Source organism: Zonotrichia albicollis, chromosome 9 (assembly GCF_047830755.1).
Source record: "Zonotrichia albicollis isolate bZonAlb1 chromosome 9, bZonAlb1.hap1, whole genome shotgun sequence".
NCBI classification, from domain to species: Eukaryota; Metazoa; Chordata; class Aves; order Passeriformes; family Passerellidae; genus Zonotrichia; species Zonotrichia albicollis.
In genome coordinates, this window is record NC_133827.1 from 8,329,616 (window position 1) to 8,350,843 (window position 21,228).

Genomic DNA, 21,228 nt, shown 5'->3' on the forward strand with positions numbered 1-21,228 from the left:
CCCCACCCCTTTTGCACTGCCCCCGCCCCACCACACCCAACCTGTCCTCCCCCTGCCCCACCCAGCTCAGCCACACTCAACCTCATCTCGCCCTGCCCTGTCCAACCCTTTTTTGCTCCAGCCTCTCCTGCTCCACCCAACTCTGCCCTACCCCATCCTGCTCCGCCCCAGCCCACCCTGCCCCACCTCTCTCTGCCCCGCCCTCCCCTGCCCAACCCTGTCATGATTACCGCCCTCTCCTGCTCCACCCAACCTGGCTCCACTGTGTCCCACCCATCCCCGGCCCGCCACAGCTCAGCCCCAGCCCCGCCTGCTGCCCCGGCAGCAGCAGCCGCGCCCGGGGCCGTGGAGCCCTGCCTGGCCTGGGCATTGCTGCTGCCGCCCTCTGGCAGTCGTGCCCTGGGGCGGCAGCAGGCGGCAAGGGCCGGGCTGAGCCCCTGTGGCCGCTGGCAGGGAGCTGTGCCGTGGGGGCCGTGACAGGCTCTGTGCTCACAGGCATGGCCGGGCGGTGCCTCAGGAGGCAGCAGCAAGAGCTCCGGCTGATCTGGACAGGTGAGTGAGGGCAGCGGGCTGACAGCCCCAGCTGCTTGGGGAGCTGCAAGCCCTGCCCCAGTGCCGAGGGCTGTGCTTGCTCTGTGGACCAGGGTTGGCGTGGCCAGTGCGCACACAGGGATTTTTGGGGCATATGGGGCAATAGTGTGCATTAGCTTCGCGCTGATCCCCTTGGTCCCTGCTGCCTTCTGCCCATGGCCAGAGCCGCCTGCAGTGGCCCTGGCACGGGGGGCTCCTCGGAGCCCTGCCATCCCTGGATCTGACAGTGGCTCTGTTTGTCTTTCTTGCAGCTCTTGAAGACAAGGCAGAGGATGTCAGCCGTGCCACCAGAAGCCTGGCTCGTGCTCTACTGCCTCACAGGCTGCAGCCTCCTCCTGGCCTCAGCTTTGGGGCCATCTGTGGGTCTCTGCTGCTCTCCAGGCCTCCCAGGAAACTTTGAACTGCATTGTTCAGCCAGGTTCCTGAAATGCAAGGACCTCCAACAGATCCTGAAGTTGGATCACATCTGGAGGTTTGGTATGGGTCGGGTACGGATGGCCTGGGAGCTCCAGCCTCAGCCTGGAGAAGCCCCCTGTCGAGGTCCACCCGAGTGAACGGGTGACGGATAATTTTTTGGTGCAAAAATAAGCAACAAGGCACAGGCGGTGTGCAGTAACAAATCAACAAAATGCAATTTTATTGAAACAACCACAGCTGATATGCGTTGGTGAGGGAATCTGGGGAAGAAAAGGGTAAGACAAGGGAAGAGGGAGGAAAGAAGGTCAGGTAGGGTGTAGCTACCGAAACGTGTCGTTGTCCTTCGGGGGTCCAGCCGTTGAAGCTTACTGGTGCACGTCCTGGGGAGATCTCCAAGCACGGTCGGCTTGCACCCCAAAAATATACCGTTTTTCATTGGGGGAAGGGTGGCCAAAATAAGGTTTCCAAGGAAGGAAAAGAATAGGAACAGAAGGAGGGGTGTTTATTCCATTCTTTTCATGGCCGAATGCACGCAGGTGCGTTTATTCTGGGCAGTTTCCCCCCGCCTTGTATCCCAGTCTCTGGAAGGGAGTGCCAAGAGGGTGGCAAGAGGGTTCCAGGGGGGGTTCCTTGTACAGGGATTTCTTTCTTGGTTCCTTGATGAGGGGATTCGCATCTCTGTTTCTCTGTCACGGTGGTTGAAGGCAGGCAAGAGGGGTCTTCTCTTTGAGGGGGAAATCACCCTAGAGCTCAGACCAGCCAGGTCAGGAGGTAGTGAGAAAGTCCAGATGCATTGTTCAGAAAGGGCAGCATGCCCCTTTTGAGTTCAGCATGGCATGTTCTGCAAACAACACCTGTGAACACACTGAGTAAGCATAAGACTTTTTTTTCCCAACTGGCTCAACAGTTTTTAACCTTTCAGTGGTCTTTTCTCTTCATGACAATTGTGAGGCAAAAATGAAAGATTTTCCCATAGACTCTGAACACCCCCTGACTGCACTGCTCAGTGTGTGGGGCTGGCAGCTGCGCCCCTGCCCAGTGCTGCAGCCATGGGCACCAGTGTGGAATCCTCTGATTCATCCCCCTCAGGGAAATCCCCAGAGCCCTGCCTTGGAGAGAATTGCCTTAGAGTTCCCCCCACTCTGGTGGACAGAAAGATCTTCCTCATAGACTTTTACTGAACAGTGATACATCCCAGTTCTATTCCCCATATGTGCCAGCTTCCCCTGGTTTCTCTTTTCCCTGTTTCCTCACTGATTGGCCGGCCCTGTCTTCCCTGAAAGCCAATCCCTCTTGTCCTGCCCTTTGTACCACCCCCATACCCTCCTCTAATTAAACCTTGTGTAGAGCACATGGTCTGTCTTTTGCCTCTGGTTCCCCTTTGGTGTGTTGAAATAAACCTTGCTGGAACTGACCATATAAAAGGCCCTGGTGCCTCTCTTGGCTGAGCTAGCTGCGGTGAGTGTGGGGTGTGTGGACTTGACTGCCTTGCCTGAATGCTCACACAAGCAGCCTTTCCACAGGAACTGCTTATTGAGAAATAAGTAGCAGCAACCACCATCTAAACCCCACACTGCTATAGGCATTCCTCCCCCTGTCCTCTTTTCCTCTCACTTCCTCAGGACAGGTCTAGAGGTAGAAACTGCCTTAAAAAGGCGCAGGAGTGCCAACTGCCTCATGCCATTTCCAGTTATTACCCTGTCCCTTTCTCAAGCTGGTACTGGCCATATGTGCGAGACAGCCATAGAGAAGATGAACCTGGAATGCCATGGGAGGATACCACTGTTTAGGTTAGGCTGAGAGACTGGCACTATTCCCCATGGTCCTTTGCTTGGTAATGTTAATGTTAATGTGCTGTTGTCAATCGACTGCTGTTCATCCCCCAGTTACAGAAAGTTCTGTACTCCCCCCTTCCTCCATTGGCTTTCTCTGAGACACCCCTGCCACTCTACTCCGCCATTGGTGTATCCCGTGTCACCCCACCTCAACTCCACCCCTGATTCCCTTCCCCATTGGATAATTTGTACCCTGACCTCTCTTACCTTCCCCCAGTTATGTACCCTGGCTTCCCATGCTCCTGGCTCTTCTCCCCTGGTTCTCTTCAGCAGAGGTTGTGTTCCTGCTTGTTCCTGTTTCTCTCCTCACCATTACCTCACGCGGACCTCTGGATCTTCCCCCAATAAACCCTGCTGGATCTGCCATGCAAAGAGTCCTCTAATATTCTCTGGTGAGGCTTTGATTACACCATCTGGGCTCAGGCATCTGGTGGGCTGGGGGAATTGTCAAGGCAGCCTGAAATGGAGACGCTTTTGGTACTGCAGGCACCCCGACAGCACCTGCCTGGGGAAGCTACTCTGGCCACCCACAGCCATGCCAGGCTGGGCTCTAACCGAACCCCTTTTTTCACACTGCTTTATCCTGAACTACCATTAACTTCTATTGGACAAGATGGCACTGGCCACATGGCTGGATCTCCCATTTTGAATGCTGTGGTGCGAGATTCTCCTGCCTTTGCCACTCAAAAAGGCATCTGGGATGGTCCTCCTCCATTCCTTTCCTCACCCCAACCTCCAAGCCCTACCCCTGCAGCAGGTGCTGCCTCTGCGTGTCACAGACATCTTTTCATGAAAATCCTTTCCTTAGGATTTTTCCTCCTGAGAAGCTGTGAGGCCTCAGGAACAAAACGTAAATAGTGGTTATCTGCTGCTGTGGAATGCAACAGGCGGGTCTGTGATTGGTCTTATGTGGAAGTTTGGAATTAATGGCCAATCACAGCCCAGCTGGCTCAGACTCTCTGTCCCAGCCACAAACCTTTGTTGTTCATTCCATTCTATTCTTAGCTTAGCTAGCCTTCTGAGATGAAACCTTCTCTTCTATTCTTTTAGCATAGTTTTAATGTTATATATATAATAAAATAATAAATCAAGCCTTCTGAAATATGGAGTCAAATCCTCGTCTCTTCCTTCAACAGAAGACCCCTGTGACCACTGTCACATCCACGCTTTCCAGGCCTTGTGGGAAATGTTGCATTGTTCAGCCAGATTCCGGCACAGAAGGGATCTCCAAAAGAAGCTGCGGGTGGATCAGACCTGGAGGTTCCGTGTTGTAAGGAGGGCCTGCAAGCCCCAGCCTCAGGCTGGAGCCGCCCCCTGAACGCGCTGCTCATTGTGTGTGGCCGGCAGCTGCAGCCCTACCGAAGCCGTTCTCTTCCCTGGGCCACGCGGGCTCTGCTCCAGGCTCCTGTGGGCCCCAGCTGGATGCCCATGGAGCCCTGGCCCAGCAGGTGCCACACGATGGTTTTGTCAGTGAAAATGTTCATTGACAAGTGAATGGAATAGAGGTTTGGCAAAGGGAGGATTTGAATGGTTGCTTTTACAAACTCAATACTAACAAATCCATATAGGATGGGTTAAAACCCATGCACACTATCAGATTTTACAAATATCGTAGAATGATAAAGTGGAGCGGCTGACAAAGTCTGAAGGATATAAATTGATCCACAGCACACAATTTGATCAATGGTTACATTGTGAATTAGGGCACAGTGGAAATTGTTCTTTGCAGCACAAACCTGAGGCTGGCAATTGCCCTGAAAGACATGGAACGGTATTCTCACAGAGTGTTCCCAGTGCCAGCTGAGGCTTAAACAAAACCATCCAGACCTGACATGACCCCTACATGTCAAAAGTAACAAAACACTCTGGTCAACTGATAAGAAACTAATAAGCTAAGCTGCAACCTGGGGAGTAACAGCTCTATACTTTTACCATCAATGTTTTGGGCTGAGGTATCAGTGAACGAGACATCTCCAGGTTCAGAGATGGCAGTAAATGCAGGGTTATTTATTATAGGCTTAGCTTTTGTAACGTTAACGTGCCTGGGGTGGGGAGAGGGATGAGTGTGTGTTCTTCCGCCCCCCCCTCCCCATTTTGTTGTTTCCCACAGGTGTTCAGGGGTTTCCTCCAATAGATTTGTCAGCAGAGGGAGTGAGACTGCTTTTAAAATATTTTGCAAGAGTTGCAATCCATGAATTAAGCAGTTGAGTTGCTTTTATTTCAGGGTTTTAGCAGGCTTTTGCTACTCACCCTAGAGCAGTTCACCTTAGCAGTTTGCTCCTTTTATTCCAGTGACTTTCCTTTTGGACATTGTCCGGTTTATCTCGGCTGTTTGAGGGGCCTGGAAGGCCCGGGGGTGGCCTTGGGGCAGCCCGCGGGTCGAAGGACGAGAAGAGGCTTCAGTTCTTCTTTCTGGTTTTATGTTTATTAATTGTTTATCTAAAAGATGTTCTTTCAGCCTAACAAAGATCCGCTCAGCAGTCAGCCATGGGCACACTGGCTCTGCCCTCCCGGGCAGCACCTATCTTTATACCCTTTGTGACGTATACAATATTTATCATTTTTCCCCAATACCATCTATTCTTATAACTCGGTGTACTCTTAGTACTAACCAATCCAAAGGTGCCACCGTGGCCAAAGAAGATGGAGGAGAGGAGGAAGAAGAAGGAGGGCAGGACACACCCCAATTCCTCCATCTTACTCCTCTAAACCCCCCTGTACATAAATCCTAAACCCTGTTTCTCACTCTCTAGTTAACTAATCCCTTCACCACTCACCCGGTGAAGCCCTCATCCTTGTCGTCTCCTGTGTAGGGTTAAAGTCCAGCTACCAGACACTTCTGGCAACATTCCAGGAGTCCCGAGCCCCCCCCAGGGTCTCGGAGGCTCAGCATCTCAGGACTGAGATCTTGAGATCCGACAGGACATGATCATGTTCTGCAGCAAGCAATGCCACTGCCTAGAGCCTTTCTTAACAACCAATCACTTTTTTAATAACCAATCATCTTTTTAGTAGCCAATTTCTCCTTATCCTTTTTTTTTTTTCATCAAGTGCACCCCAGAGGTAGGGAGGCAGCTACTACATTAACCAAGGAAGAATAACAAAATATTTTCCCCTGAAGTTTTCCTATAGCCCCCAGAGAAGAAGCTGCATGATAAATACCTAGGCTTGCATAGGGACAACACAATCTCCACAAGGCAGCCGCTGCAGAATTGGCCTCACGATTAAAACTGCCAATTCTAGTTCTCCACAACAGACCACAGACTGGTGGAGTTGCAGAATTGGTTTCAGGACTGAAACCCGCCATGTCTGGCTTTTAACAACAAAACACACAAAGCACAGGGGCATGGGTCCCCTCCAAAGAGGAGCTTTTCAGCTCTGCACAAAACCCCACATAGACAAAAGAATTAAATCCCTAAACCCATTTACCACGATATCCACAATTCCTTCAGAGAAAGATGCTCTCAGACTTCCAAGACTACAGAATAAACTACAATTCCCACAACCCCTTGAATAATTGAAGATATTTTTGACAATTCTCCCACCTTAGGGATAAAATGTAAGGTGGATGGAGAGGCCCCTTTGTTTACTAGGAAACACACCTCCTCTCCATCTGAACCCACCTGAAAAGTTAACAAGGGCTCCAGTGTGGTGTGTCCCTGCTACAATGGGAGCCCCTGACACATCTAATAACCCATCTCCATTATCCCCTGGACTTCCTCCTCCTGAGGGTCCAGCTGTTTTTGTGAACATTCCCAGTTCCAGTGTCCCTCTGCCCAGCACAGAGCACACTGATACTTTCCCAGCTGCTGGTTGGTTTGGCTCTCCCCTGCTGAGGAGGGAATGCTTCTGCCACTTCCTTGTAGCCGACCCTGTCCCTTCTATTATGGGGGACCACTTGGGTCCTGGGGCCCTCGGGGGCTGTAAAAATTCTGCCATCACCTTTGTCTTTGCTTTCTCCTTTTCAGCATCCCTTTTTACATACCCTTGTTTTATCTTTCTAAGCACTTCATCCAGGGACATATTCTGCCCTTCCTCTAGTCCTCCCTGATACTGCCAGTGGGTACTCATTTTCTGCAGCTCAAAGCCATTCATCTTTCCAGTGAACCAAACAAAATCCTTAAAAGAAAATCCTAATCTTTCCACCAACATTCTGCATTTCCTGGATCTTCTTTCCTCCTTGTTCTCATTCTCTTTATTACACACCTTATACCAGAGCCAGTCCCTGTCCGGCCAAAGTGTCCAAATGTGGCCCCCAGGTTGTGATTCTCCTGCAGGGAACAAGAGGGCCGGGCTGTAATTTATTGGCCACTAAGTTATCTCTACCAGGGGGAGGACTGACCTTTTTGGAATCTACTCATTTGTTCAGTTTCCTTTTGTAACACTGACTGGACTTTCATTCCATGAGGGCTTTTATTCCTTTAGAATTACGGTGTTATCATCCATTCACAGAAAAACATTTGCAAACCAATGGATGGCCATTTTTTTGCTTCTGTGTTACGTTTCCCAAAGTGACTGTCAGTGGTTGACATTAAGGAAAATGAGTTACTGCTTTGAGTTGGAAGCAAACTTGAAAATCTTTTAGGTTGTTATAAATGAATAAGGGGATAGTTGGCTCTCACAATTAAGAGATGAACATTATGTGTCTGTTAAGAGAATTTTTATAGCTGTATAGTTGTGTTGTTTTTGCGTGTTCTCTCGATACTACTCTTTCCCTTCCCCCCTTATTGCTGTCACTAGTGGGGCATTTAGGGGAGGGAGAGCTTGATACCAGGAGGCAGAGCATGGCAACACCTGACCTCCAATCAAGATGTAAGAAAGTGACTTCCACCATTGGATGGCAGAGAAAGAGTTGACTGACAAAACTTTGGGAGGGGCTAAGGGTATAAAAAGCAGAGCATCCATTTTGTAGATGAGCACATGGGCTTTTGGTCATGGAGGCTCCCAGTCCTGTAATTTTTTCTTATTCATTTTTTGTTGTATTTTTGTTAAGGTTTAATAAGCCTTTAAAATTTTAAAAGTGAGCCTCGTTTCTCACAATGTTCTTAGGGCATCTCAATTAATTTAGGAATTATGCAGCTTTTTTGACCTACACAAGTTGAGCAATGAGAGGTAAAGGTTTCCTGAAGTGAGGATAATTTATTGTCTGATTCTTCTGTGTTTTCAAGGCAAAGATGTTTTTGTGGTGCAGCAAATTACTTAAATGAGAAAATCATTCCAGCATGGAGTAAGAGCTTCTGACAGAGACCAGCTGTTGCCAGCAGTTGCTCCAGGTGCTCCTGCCATCAGCCCCCAAGGCACGTGGCCTTTGGCTCCTTCTGGCACAGAAGCCCCCCGGGAGCACAGGTCTCTGGGGCAGGAGACGGGCACCAGCGCTGCCAGGGCTCGGGGGATGGCAGCTCTGCTTGGCCGGGAACTCTGCCACACCTGCTGATGTCAGCACTCCCCGGGCCCCAGGCCTCAGAGCAGCATTGGTGCCCGGGCCCACACGTTCCTTGTGCGTGTCACACCGGCAGCTTTAGGACGGCCACCAGCCGGGACGTGTCCCAAGGAGGCCGTGCCAGCTTCCCTGGAAGGGCCCGTGCCCTTCCCAGAACGGCTGCGTCGGCAGCCCTGGGGGCTCCTTCTGCTGCCCTGAGCCCGCAGAGCATGGCAGCGTTTGCTGATGCTCTGAGCACTTCTTAAAGATCCTGTGGGGCTGCCTTGGACACCTGGGGCCAGGCATTCCTTCCAAACTGGGCCCCTTTGGGTGGGCTGGGCGTGGCCCCAAGGCAGGCGGCAGTGTGTGCAAGGGCCCTTGGTGACACGGTGCAGCACGGTCACTGTGACATGGAATGGAACTGGGTGTCCAAGGGCCCTTTGTGACACGTGGGAAATAGAAGCTTGGCCGGGTGCTTGGAGGACACGACGGGACAGGATGGGACAGAGCGGTGCCGTGAGGAGTCCCTGCACAGCGCGCTCGTTCACGTCTCACCCAGAGCTTTTCTGTAGCATTATTCCTGCAGCTGTCCTCGAGGGCAGACTGCAGGACTTGGTGACTCGGAACTTTTCAAGGCATCTCCCATTCCTGCGGCCAGTGCCATCAAGTCCAGACCGTGGGATTTGGTCACCTGAATTGTTAACGAGGAGTCTCCTGTCATTGTGGCAGGAGCCCTAAAGACCAAAGTGCAGAACTTCGTGTCCTGCAGCTGTCCTGGGGCTTCTCTGTTGCAGGTGCCTTGAAGGCACAACTGCAATTGTTGACTAGGCGATATCCTGAGGTATCTCTCTAGAAGGTGCCGTCAAGGCCAGGTCGTGGAATGGCGGGCAGATTCCTCGGCCTGTTCCAAGTGTTCAGGGGAAAAAAAACTAAAGACCGTGGAGCTGCCCCAGCACAACAGCCTGAAGATCCGGAGCAGATCCAGCCACTGCAGGATGGTGAGTGGCAGAGCTGGGCCACAGAGCTGATGGCTGCAGCCAGCTTGGCCCCATCCCACCCCATCCCATCCCCTGGGCACATGCCCATGGACAGGATGGAACAGGGGCAGGGCAGACACCCCGCAGTGGCTGTGCTCCATCCCCTCGGCCATCCCGGGGCTCTCCCTGCCTGGGCAGTGCAGGGCTGGGCTGTGCTCTCCGGCCTCTCCTGCAGCCCCTCAGCTCTGGCTGCGCTCACTCTTTGCCAGATGCAGCCCTGGACAAGACACAAGAGCAGGAACCCAGTCACTTGCACAAAACCCTGAAGGTACCTGCAGCCACCCCCACCTGGGCTGGGCCTGCTGTCCCTGCTCAGCCGAGCACCACGCTTGGAGCATGCCATGGAGCATCCCTGGCTTCCCTGTCCTTTATTCTTCTGCAGAGGTTCCGGAAATTCCTGTGCATTCGGCGTAGAAAAGCCAGAAGCAAAGCAGCTGAGGGCACAGCAGAGCCTGACTCGGGGCTGACCCAGCTCCAGGCAGAGCCTGATGTCAGTCCAGATTCAGCTGAGCACTCTCAAGACTTTGACACCTCAGTGACTGAAAGGTGGGCAAAGGCTCTTCTCACAGCAATGAGCGAGGATGTGGTCATGAGAAACTCTGACAATGAAGAGACTGAGGGCATCTCAAATACTGACAGCACGCCCACTCCCACTGGGATTCCTGCTCCCACTATGGATTTTTTTGAGGACAGTGCTGCTCCTTCTCAGCAGCAGGTAAGCAGCCTGGGGCTAGGCCTGGAGGCTTTCGAGGATCGGGTGTCCCCTCAAGCCATGGTCACTGGAGCCCCTCTGCATTTGAGACGAGCATAGTGTGGTGGGAAGTGAAGCACTTAGTGGGGGAAGTTGCTCCCTTTGACAGCGCTCCAATCTTCCCCATGCCTCCTCCAGGTGCCAGCCATTGTAAGGGGCATTCACCAGAGTCTACAGTCCCATCTCACTGTGGAGGCCAGGCTGCAAATTGACATTGTGAGGCTGGCTGAAGAACACCCTGCTGACGTGGTTCTGACCCTCCTGCGCTGTGCCCCAACATGTGACAGGTACGGGGCCCACGTGCCTGCACAGCTCAGGGCTCACCAGCCTTTAGGGCCCATGGCCCTGCACAGCCTGTGCTATGGGCTCTGCCAGACAGGCACAGAGGTCCAGGACCTTGGGGCCCCTCTGTTCCCCAAGCCTGCTGCCAATGCTCCCCCCTTGCCCCTCAGGGCACCGGGGCTCTGTCACCTGGGCCCCCACAGCTGCACAGGGCATGGTCCTGGGACTGAGATGCCCCTGACACAGAGCTCTGATCCCACAGAGCTGCTGCAATGATTTGGAGAACCATAGGGTCATCGGGACCAGCCATGGAGAAAGTGCTGCCAACACTGCTCTGCGTAATGGAGGATTGGCCACTGCACAGCACACGCACCTCTGATGGGGACAACAAGGACATTTTTGCCCTGGCTGTGAGTTTCTGGGCCCATGCTCACCCCCAGGATGCCTCTCCAGCAGCTCTCCATCCTCTCCATGCCTCAGGCGCTGGGCTGAACCCTGAGCTAGGGGCAGGCTCAGGGGGCACCAGGCCTGCTGCTCCTCCTGCGTCTGCCCTTGGGCCCTGCCCCATGGACACCTCAGCACTGAGCACTGTCTTGGTCTGCTTCTTTTGCAGGCAACTCTGGTGATCTGGGTGATTGTGCCTGCGTGCCACAAGTCAATGATTCCTTATTCTGGACACCTCTTTGTGGTTCTGCTCTTCCATATTGTCATCACCACACAGCAGATACCACCAGAGGAAGTTGATACCTTCTGGAGAGCATGTCAGGAGGAACACCGCCTTCCCAGCAAGCCCAACAGGTCCCAGTCCTCCCGTCCTTCCCATGCCCCTGTAGCCAGTGCCAGTGCTCCCAGTGTGACCTGGGCTTTGCTCTGCACACAGGTTTGCAGTGCAGGCCATGAAGGCTCTGCTGTGCCGACTGCGGTGTTACAATGAGGTGGTGGCTATGGAGCGCAAGCATGCTTGGAAGATGCTGCTGTGTGCTGATACCCAGCACTATGCCATGGGTCTGCTGGCCAGGTGAGACCCCCTTCTCCCCACTGCCCCCAACATTTGTGCCCTGTGCCCCACTCAGTATCTGTGGTCATGGGCCAGAGAGCCTCGTCACTGAGGGACAGCCAAGTGGACGGGAAAAGGCTGGGAGAGGAAGGTGTCCAGACTGAGCTGCCTCATAAAGCGCCTACATCCCTTCCAGGGATGCTGGGGAAAGACCAGAAATCTTGAGTCATTCCTGGGAGAGGTTTAGCACCCTCACCTCAGGGTCTTGGTGTCTTTTTTTCCCCCTTCCAGGGAGATGTTCCGTATCTTTATCCCGTTGTGTTCCCTCATTGCAATCCATCTAGTCAAGCGGCTGCACAGGGAGGAGCCACGTTGGGATCTGCCCTTCCTGGCATTCCTTGTGGAGGTGAGCCTGGTGGCCAGCGCTGCCTGGCTGAGCTGCCTCCCAGCTCTGTTCCCTCTCACAGCCACAGCTGCCTGGGACGGTGCCCACGCCCTGTGCTGCTGCCTGACCCCAGCCCTGTGTGGCTCGGGGCTCCTGCCGGCCAGCTCCCCTGTTAATGCCCTGTGCCTTTCAGGTCTTTCAGAGCCTAGATTTGAGGAAATGTGGTGACAGCATACTGGAGATCATGTCAAGGTACCTGCAGAGTGAGTGCAGGGAGCGCCGTCGCCTGGCACTCAGAGGCCTCATGGTGCTCAGCAAGGATCCCTTGAGGGTGAGAAGGGGGCAGCGACTGAAGTTGTATGAGCAGTGTGGGGCTGGGGAATGCAGTTCATTTGGCTTGGCTGGGCTTCAGCAGCTGAGGCAGCTGCTCCCAGCTCTCCTGCCTCACCTGCCCCAGTGCTTTGGGTGAGGCCTTTGGCCTGTGGGCCCTGCAGCCGCAGGGTGGCCTTGCAGTGCCAGGGCAGTGTTGGCAGTGTAGCCATCCATGGCTTCCCAGCACAGCCTTGTGTTCCACACAGGCCAGAAGAATGTGCAGTCTGTCTAAAAACCTTGTGGAGCTGCTGGGTGATGCAGATGAATATGTTGTCACCATGACTCTCTCTGTGCTCACAAATATACTTGAGAACGAACACATCCGGATATCCTGCACCACTGCCCCGAAGCTGGCTGAGGCACTCCTGCCGCTCTTTGACAGTGTAAGGCTCTGTGCCCCCAGCCATGGGCACTGGTTGCTGCCCAGAAATTTTGTGGATTTTCAGGCCTTTGCCCAGATGGGCTTGGAGCAGTTGGTGCTGAGGGATTTTCCTTTTTTCCAGGACGACATCCATATGCAGCTGCTCTCCCTAAATCTCTTCTTCAAGGTGATGGACTTGGTAGTGAATAAAAGAAAAAAAACTCTGAAGAAGATTGTGAGCCAGAGCCTGCTGCCACTCTTCTTTCATTGCCATGATGAGAATAAGCGTGTGGCAAAGGTGAGGTTTTGAGTTACACTGGTGCATCCCTGGAAAGGGGTCTCAGATGTCTCCTGGTTGGCTTCTCCCAGGCTCCAGCCTCTGGCTCCTGGCCTTGGCACAGGGATGCAAATCCTTTTCTTTGGGCTGTGGTAGCAGCTCCACATCTGTGCTCCTCTCCAGGCCTCTTGGGAAACGCTGCTTCGTGTGGTAAGGTTCCTCAGGAGAAGAAAGCTCAAGAAGCTACTTGAGAGGGAGAAGATGTTGAAGTTTGCCAACTGCCTGGTAAGGAGGGCCTGGAAGCCCTACCCTCAGCCTGGAGAAGGCCCGTGAGGGCGGTGCTCAGTGTGCGGGGCTGGCAGCTGTGCCCCTGCCCGCTGCTGCACCCAGAGGCCGCGCGGGCTCTTCTCCAGGCTCCCGTGGGCCCGAGCCGGGTGCCCATGGAGCCCTGGCCCAGCGGGGCTGCGGGCCGGCACCACGGCTCCCCGGGCAGCAGCCGGCCCTCTGCCCCCTCCCCTCGGGAGCCCTTGGCCAGCGGCTGCTGGCCGCGCCTCAGGGCTGTGCGGCCAGGGGAGGCCGGCGATGGGCGCAGGCGGCGCCCGGCCCAGGGGCTGAGCCTGCGCCAACCCTTGCCTCCTGCCGCTCTCTCCAGCTGGCAGAGGAGAGGAGCCGAGCGGCCGAGCACCTGCGCCGGGCCCTGCGCTACCTGGAGAGCCCACAGGAGCCCCTGCGAGAGGCGGCCGTCAGGTTCATGGGTGAGCCCCGAGCCCGGGCTCCTCCCCGGCCCGGCCCGCCACAGCTCGGCCCCAGCCCCGCCTGCTGCCCCGGCAGCGCTGCTGGGAGGGAGCTGTGCCGCTGGGGCCGTGACAGTCTCTGTGTTCACAGGGTCCGCCAAGGTACTCATGAGGGGCCAGAAGGAAGAGCTCGAGGTCCTCAATGAGGGTGAGTGCCGGAGCGGGCTGACAGCGGGAGCTGGCGAGAGGAGCTGCAAGCCCTTGCCCGGCTGCGGCAGGCTTCGCTCCTTGTGCGGACGAGGGGTGGCATGGGCAGAGCACACAGAGATTTCAGGGAGACAGGCCGGGGCTTTCGTGGGCAGCCCTTTGCGGCTGATCCTGCTGACCCCTCCTCTCTTGTGGCCGATCCAAGAGCTGACTTGGACAATCTTGGCGCGAGGTTCTCCTAGAATTCCTGCAGATGTGGGCTCTGACTGAGGCCGTCCTCTTCTCTGTTCCAGCCATTCACACCCAGAGGAAAGGCAGTTTGTCCCACTGTAGCAGAAATATTCAAGCCCAGTTTACCAGCAGAGCTGAAGAATTAACTTCATCTTAAGGATCCAGTGAATCAGTGAAGTAAGAATAGCACCAGAACACGCTGAAGAGGACGCCATCTCCCATTGCCACTGGAGTTCCAGACACAGCTGATGATTGGCACAGCTGAGCTTGTTGGACGCTTGTGTGGGTTCAGCCCTCCCCCTGCCTGTAGATAGCTACCTCCCTCCAGCTCTCACACCGTGTCCATCCCCTTTGGTTCCATTCTAGTTAATCCCTTTGCTTCGCCTTCCATTAATAAACATTTTGGCTTTTTCACTTTGCCTGCTCCTGTGTGTCAGGACCAAAGTCGTGTCTAAGGCCTTGCCATATTTGGTCCACTGTTGTGCACATCAACAAGATAACGAATAAAACCCAGTTCAAAAACGCTCCTGAAAAGGCAAGATCCCAATTTTAGCAGCTTTTTCCACCTCCACGTTGGAGGAATTCATGAGTCTGCTGGATAGGGAATGTTCATCCCAAATTTTCTGCCCACTTGTCTAGGAACACTCTAATGACAGCGCTGATGTGGTGATTCAGTCTTGTGAGGTTTTTGGGATATTTTTTGGAGGGGGGCTGGGATGGGAGGAGAGAACAGGACACAATCCAGATCCGGAAAATCCCATATAGCACTGGAAATGAGAAGAACTCGGTGGAAAGAAGCACAAAGGAACTGGAAGAAAAAAGAATTTTTAAGAAGGAAAAATGGGAAAAATAAGGATAAAATTCCAAATGAGTCCACTTGTAAAGAATAACCTCAAAGTGTAATAGGAGAAATTCCAGCACAACAGGTTACCAGGGCCTAGGAGGGCCCAAATTTTTTTATTTTATTTAGGAACATTTTAGAGGTGTTTTTAAAATGTTACTGGATTTTTTTCTAAGAGAATCCTACTTTTCCTTTTTGAATGGACGGGAAGTTTCCTCCTGTTCATACTGTGGTGGTTTGGGCCATCATCATTCCTGAATTAAAAAATCAAAAAAACAGGAAAAGGATTTTTAAAAAAGAGAAATATTATTAATACTATCAATAATATTATTAATATTATTAAAAATAAAAATAGTAATAACAATTGTAATAAATAAGTTAACAAGATTCTGAATATTTCTTCTTTGTAGATTTTTTGGTGAATAAAAGTTTAGGGTTTTTCTTTACAATCCAAAAGATGATATTTTGCTATGTGTTATCCTGGAGATAAAAACTGCTTTGGTTTCTTGGGTTCTTTGGGATTGTTCCCTTGAGTTGCTGGGATTTTTTCTGGTTGAAAATTAAAAGGTGTAGAAAATTTTTAACAAAGGGGGACAGAAAGAAAAAAAGGGGGGGAAAGCACAGAAAAAAGTAAAAAACAAGGGGAAAATCTCTTAAAAATATAAAAAGCAAGCAAAAGAAGAAGCGCTTTGTTTCCAATGTGTGCCTGAGTGCCTTGATTTTACCATGTTTTTTGGTGTACTCGTGACTTGTAGAGTTCTCTGGGCAGGATGCTGAGCTTGGTGGAGATTGCGGAGCCGCCGAAGTCATTCCCAGTTTTCCTTGCCACCTGTAGTATCCGATGCCATCACACATGTGTCCGTTTTGCAGCACCAAAGGTGCCATTTTTATAAATTCCCAATGCCCAGAGTGACATGATTCCATGGGAATTTGTGAGCGGAACTGGGGGATTCGAAATTCCCGACACCCGGAATGCTGTTATTCCATGGATTGCCTGTGTTAAAGGGAAGTTGTGAGGGGAAGCAGGCGATTCTAAACTCCCAATGCCTAGAATGGTGTTATTCCATGGCATTCCAGTGTTGCCCACCAAATGCAACCCTGGACCATAAATCCAAATTTTGATCAATAAATCCAATTGTTCACCACCAAATCCAACCTTGGATCTTCAAGTCCAAACTCTTTCAGATTCAAACTTTGACCACCAGGGATGGCATGGCATAGCAGCTTCCTTCTTAACCTTTCCGAAGCAGCCGCTCTCTCCGGCTCCCGGAGGCGCAGAAGCGGCTTCTTCACGCAAAGACGATTGTGCCGGTCACAGTGCTCTCTGGAGCGTGGCTTCTGCCGAAAGGCACCGGGAGCGGTGCTTAGCCAAGGGGAGCTCCGCACCTTCGTCTTTAGCGTCTCTTGTCGTCTACATCTTAGCAAAAAGCTTTTCCACTAGGGCTGAAAAGGACAAACTGTGCCAGCACAGAAAACATCTCCCATTGTGTTCTAGAAATTGCACGGAGGTCTGCAGAGTGTTTGGCAAGAAGAAAAAGAAAGTTGTCCAAAACACGTTCCAATTGAATATTCATGTGATTGGAAAAGGCAGGAGAGTGGCAAGATACTGTTTTCTATCAGTTTGCAAGCTGCGCACACAATCCCAGTGTTGTGCAGTTTCATTCTTCACTTTTCCGAAGCTGCCGCTCTCTCCGGCTCCCGGAGGCGAAGGAGCGGCTTCTTCGCGCAAAGGCGATTGTGCCGGTCACAGTGCTCTCTGGACGGCGGCTTCTGCCGAAATGTGCCCGGGAGCGGCACTTAGCTCGGTGGAGCTCCGTACTTTCCAATTCCATTTTTAATCTCGACAAACCAAATGATATACCTGCAGCAGTAGGGCGGGATATTGAACTGGACTTTCTCGTTTTAGAGAGAAGCTAATGAAAAAGTTTCACCGGAATCAGAGCAGGCTGTAAAACAAGAAAAGTGTCATGAAAATAAGCCAGCCTTATCGTCTCAGTATTGCTGGTTGTGATTGGACAAGAATGAAATATGTCAACTTGGTGTTCCTGGGTATCACATCAGTAACAGGTGCTTCAGCTGCTGTACTTCTCTCCTAAAGTTAAGAACAGAATCCAAGGAATTGTGATTCCATGGTCACAATTCAACCTATGGTGCCGAATGGTGAAAAAGGAGTGGAAAATGCACGGGTCAATTTACTTGAATGGCCTATGTAAATCAGCGGCCACTGATTTCCTGAAGGCTTCAAAAGGTCAGTTGCCTATGTTTTTCCTGGAATTCTTTTTACCTTTGGTCATGTTTTTCTTGGGATTCTTTTACCCTTTCCCCATTAGTTCAGCCTTTGCTCTCAAGCCTTTGCTGGCATTTCAAGTATCTCGGTCGCCTGGAAATGTGTTGTCTTTATTGCTCACATCATTATTCCCTTCAAAGGGTTGTTTGCCTCAAGTCTCAGTTTTGCTGCTTTTCTGCTAGTTCATTGTCAGAGAGCAGCAGGTGTTTTGTAAGAGCGAGTACACAATCCCATAGCTTGCTTTTCTTTTGATTTGGCCTGTCTAGCAAATGGAATGACTGAACATCTCTGAGAGGCTTTTCTCTCCCCATTAGGTTTCACTGGAAGGGCAGATGCAAATCGTCTACCTCAAGTCTTGGCACAGAAGGAAGTAGTGGTTTGCTGATGCATCTAGCTAGAAGCTTACAAAAGGAAGGCCTTGGGCTGAGGCCCATTACTTTGGCTAAGTAGAAAAGGAGTGTGGGAAGGTGAGGCAGCTGAATTAGAGGTAGATCAACAAGTTCTAGAACCGTCATGTGTTCACAGCCTGGTGCATGGTGGTTGGTTGAATTGTGTTTGTTATGGCTTAAAGCTATGGAACTGATAAAGGCCTGAGTGTTTCAAAAGCCTGGTTGTTGCAAGAAAGCAGCTCTCCTTTGCATCTTGCCGGGGACTCTGCATCACCATGGACCCTCCCTCCCAGTTTGCCAAGGAGATGATCAGTAGGACTGTTGCAGAGCTGCTGTGTGCATCTGAATGGAATGGCAGAGAGTGAAGCGCTGGACATTTCTGGCTTTAGTACAATGTTGCTGCATTGGTGCCAGTTTAGTTGGTTTTCCATCAGTGGCCTTTCTGTCTAGAAGTACACTGCCCAGAGTCTTTCTAGCATTTGATGCCATTTCCTTCCTGTTGTTTTCATACCTTCCTTCAGTTGAAAGGATGATACAGTCTTTACATTTTGAAGATCCCTGTTAGGAAACACTATGCCAGAGGAGTCCTCGCTCCCTTTTCTTCTGCCTCCTTTGTCATTTTCAGAGACTCATTTCAAATTTCTGCTAATGTCAAGAAGCATACTGAGACTACTTAGCAGGGTTGACACTCTCAGCTGCTTTCCTCTTTCATACTGCTTCATACTGGATGTGACTTCAAGGCCTTGTTTTGTCATCTGCATTTTGCTGTGATCCAAAGCTAAATATTGCAGGCCTGTGAACACAAAAAGAACTCCTAGTCTTTTGCAAGAACTACCCGTAGGAGAATTTGTGTTCAGTTTGATTTCTACAGTGTTTCAGAAAAAAGGAGATTGTACTCTCTTCTTGTGTACTCTCTTCTTGTGCTCTCATTTCCCTCTCTCTGCCTTGCATGCCCTAGTTAATCTACCAGCGTGACTCATTTGGCATCATCTCACGGTGCAAATTCTGCATAGTTTCATGTCCTTACAAATGCCAGTTGCCAAGGAGCCTTGTGTAAAGGATAGCAACATATTTGATGAGATTTTGGAATTTGAGCTAAATGTCATGGCCAGATTAAGTCACCTAAGTGGTTGTTGTGCATTTCTAATTGTGGAGGTCAATATCAATGTAGCTGCTTCTGGTATTACAAAAAGCTCTTTCAAGACACTTCTTAAGAGAAATGTCCTTTTCCTTTTCACTCTTAACTGCAAAGCCCCTCGAGGATGGACAGCAAACAGGTTATCTAGATTGTCCTTTCACAATAACAGAAAACTTCCCCTTTAATCAGCTTGAATTGCACAATTCTCATCCTTATGAAGGAATTTCATTTAGTCTCTGCTGTAAACAAGTGATTTCTATGCAACAGGGTTGATAAAGGGAAGACCCAAATTAACAAGAGGGGTATTTGTTAGAGCTGCCATTACTCATCACACACTTTATACAACCCATACCACCGAGCCCAAAGCTAATATGGCTCCGTGTTAAATATTTCTGATGGATTACACATCATTGTGTGAAGGTGGAATTAGGATTTAAAGCCAGTATTTCTGCATATACAAGCATTGTGCAAGAACATTGCATCTTCAAAATAAAAACCAAATATCACCTGTGTAGGGTAAATGCTGCAATAACATGAATACACTTCTCCCATCAGGTTCACAGGCAGCTTAACCAATTCTGTGCTTGCAGATAATCTGTTCCAGCATCTTTTGGGGCCCTGAACCAGGAAAGTTGTTGGGATCCATAAAATTAGAGGGTTTTGAGAAACTGGTAAAAACCACAGGCCTCAGACAGCAGATTTGTGAACAGTGCTAATGCAGCAGAAAAAGTTTTCTAAGCTGAAGAGCAGATTTAAGAAATAGAACAATAAGCCTCTGTGATTTGCCCTTTTAGGTTGCAACAAGTTTATTTAATGTATATCTTTAGAAGGTTAATATGAATGAGTCTCTGTGCTTTGTCTCTCATAAACGAGCCATTGTGTTAGAGAAGTCTCTATTGTGTTAACTACAGTTACATGCACTTCATATGATTGGATAGAATTATTGTCAATATGTTGTTGCTATATGTGTGATTGGCTGAAACTTGGACTGAGATGGCTTCATGCTATGCTGTACTGTTATGTTTCCTTGGCATTCCATTTGAATCAGTGAGCTGTTCACATCTGTTGTCTCCATTGTCCTAACAATGTACTGGGACTGATGTTTGAAATAAACAGCTCACGGCACTGATTTTGGGGTGTCCCGTCCCTGTTCGTGGCTGTATATAGTGTACTGACGGCAGAAAGTCACACTGAAATACTGTGGGACCATGAAAATTTCTCCAGATTAAACCAGTCTCCGGGTGACACAAGTGACTGCAGCAACCTCCAATAACGCAGCAGGGGGCCAGGTTTGCTGTGTTCTCTTTGTCATTATGGGTTTGTAATTCAGACTCACAGAAGGGCTTGAGTTGGAAGGGGCCTTAAAGACCATCTAGATCCAGCCCCTCTGCCATGGGCAGGGACACCTTCCATTAGACCAGGTGGCTTAGAGCCCCTGCAAGCTTTGGCAAATACCCAAGGACACTTTTTCCTCTGTTTTGCAAGGTCAGATTTCCATGCTCACCTTGACAAATGGCTCCAGTCTCACACACAGCATTGCTGGTTGGTCACTCTTATCTCCACAGCCCAGCAGAGATCCTGTTCTGGATGGCTCTCACTGCTCCCAAGGCCCCAGGGACCAGCCACTGCCTCTCCTCCTTCTGCTTTCCCTTCCAAGATCAGAGATTTCCTGCTGCTTCCTCCACGTCTGAGACAACTGGAGGAGATGAGGGGCTGAGGATGTGGCTTCTGACAGGGAGTTGACAATGCTCAGCTGAGTATTGTATTCTCCTGCCACTAAGCTGTCAGGCTGCTGACACAAATTCCTCCTGCTTGGAAAGGGCTGGTGTGAGCAGCAGGAATTGTTGCTGGCTGGAACTTTTCCAAGAGCTGGACAAAAGAAGCATTTTGTGGAAGGCCACCAGCTGCCCTTGGTCAGCAGCACAAGGTGTGAGGTCCCCTTTGAAGGCCATCCCTGCACAAGGACAGCCTGGCCTTCTCCAGTGCCCAGAGCACCTTCCAGGCTTTCGGGCTGGCCTCGTCCCTCACCCTGGAGAAGCAGGTTGCTGTTGGAACTCTCATATCCACAGTTTCTGGCTGGATTGCCATGTCTTACTACAGACCGCCCTGGAGACACAAGTACAGACTCCATCTGCAATAAAAGGGGACTTTGTTCCAGCTTTTCCCTTGGACCAGCGTGTAGCAAGCCCACCTGGGCCTCATTCAGGTCTGTCTGGGTGGTAGTCAGCTTCTGCTGGGAATTTAAAGCTTTTACCCAACTTTCCACAGCAAATAGTGGAGCGAACCCAGCTGCACCAACCCCCACATTTCACTCTAAAAACCAAAATTTTCGTTTTCTTCTATTCAAGCCTTGAAGCAAAACAAACTTTATTTGAGTGAGCTGGAGGCACAGTGTCCTCCAAGATCATTCTTGAGTAGAACAATATTGCAGGGGAAGACTGGCAAACCCAGAGCTTACTGGTGCTTAGGAAGCTTTGCTAAACCTTCCCACGTGCGGTGCTCTTGCACCCGAGCTCCTGGAGCCCTCACTCAGCTCAGGCACAGTTTGGACAGAAAGGGACGGTTCCATCTGTCACATGTGGGGACAAGAGGAGGGAAGACTTTGCAAACACTGCCACGAGGACAGGGCTGTTTTCATTGATGGTGCCAAGTGGTAGTATATCATCTTTGATTAAAT

General features: G+C 50.9%; 1 protein-coding gene and 1 pseudogene across 1 annotated transcript in view; one reads left to right on the plus strand and one right to left on the minus strand.

Moving 5' to 3' along the window:
• The window catches only part of LOC141730196 (uncharacterized), a 35,136-nt pseudogene extending 21,201 nt beyond the window's left edge, over positions 1-13,935 (plus strand).
• Positions 1-21,228, minus strand: part of LOC141730248 (uncharacterized) — a 265,824-nt gene that overhangs the window by 87,969 nt on the left and 156,627 nt on the right. The window lies entirely within an intron of this gene.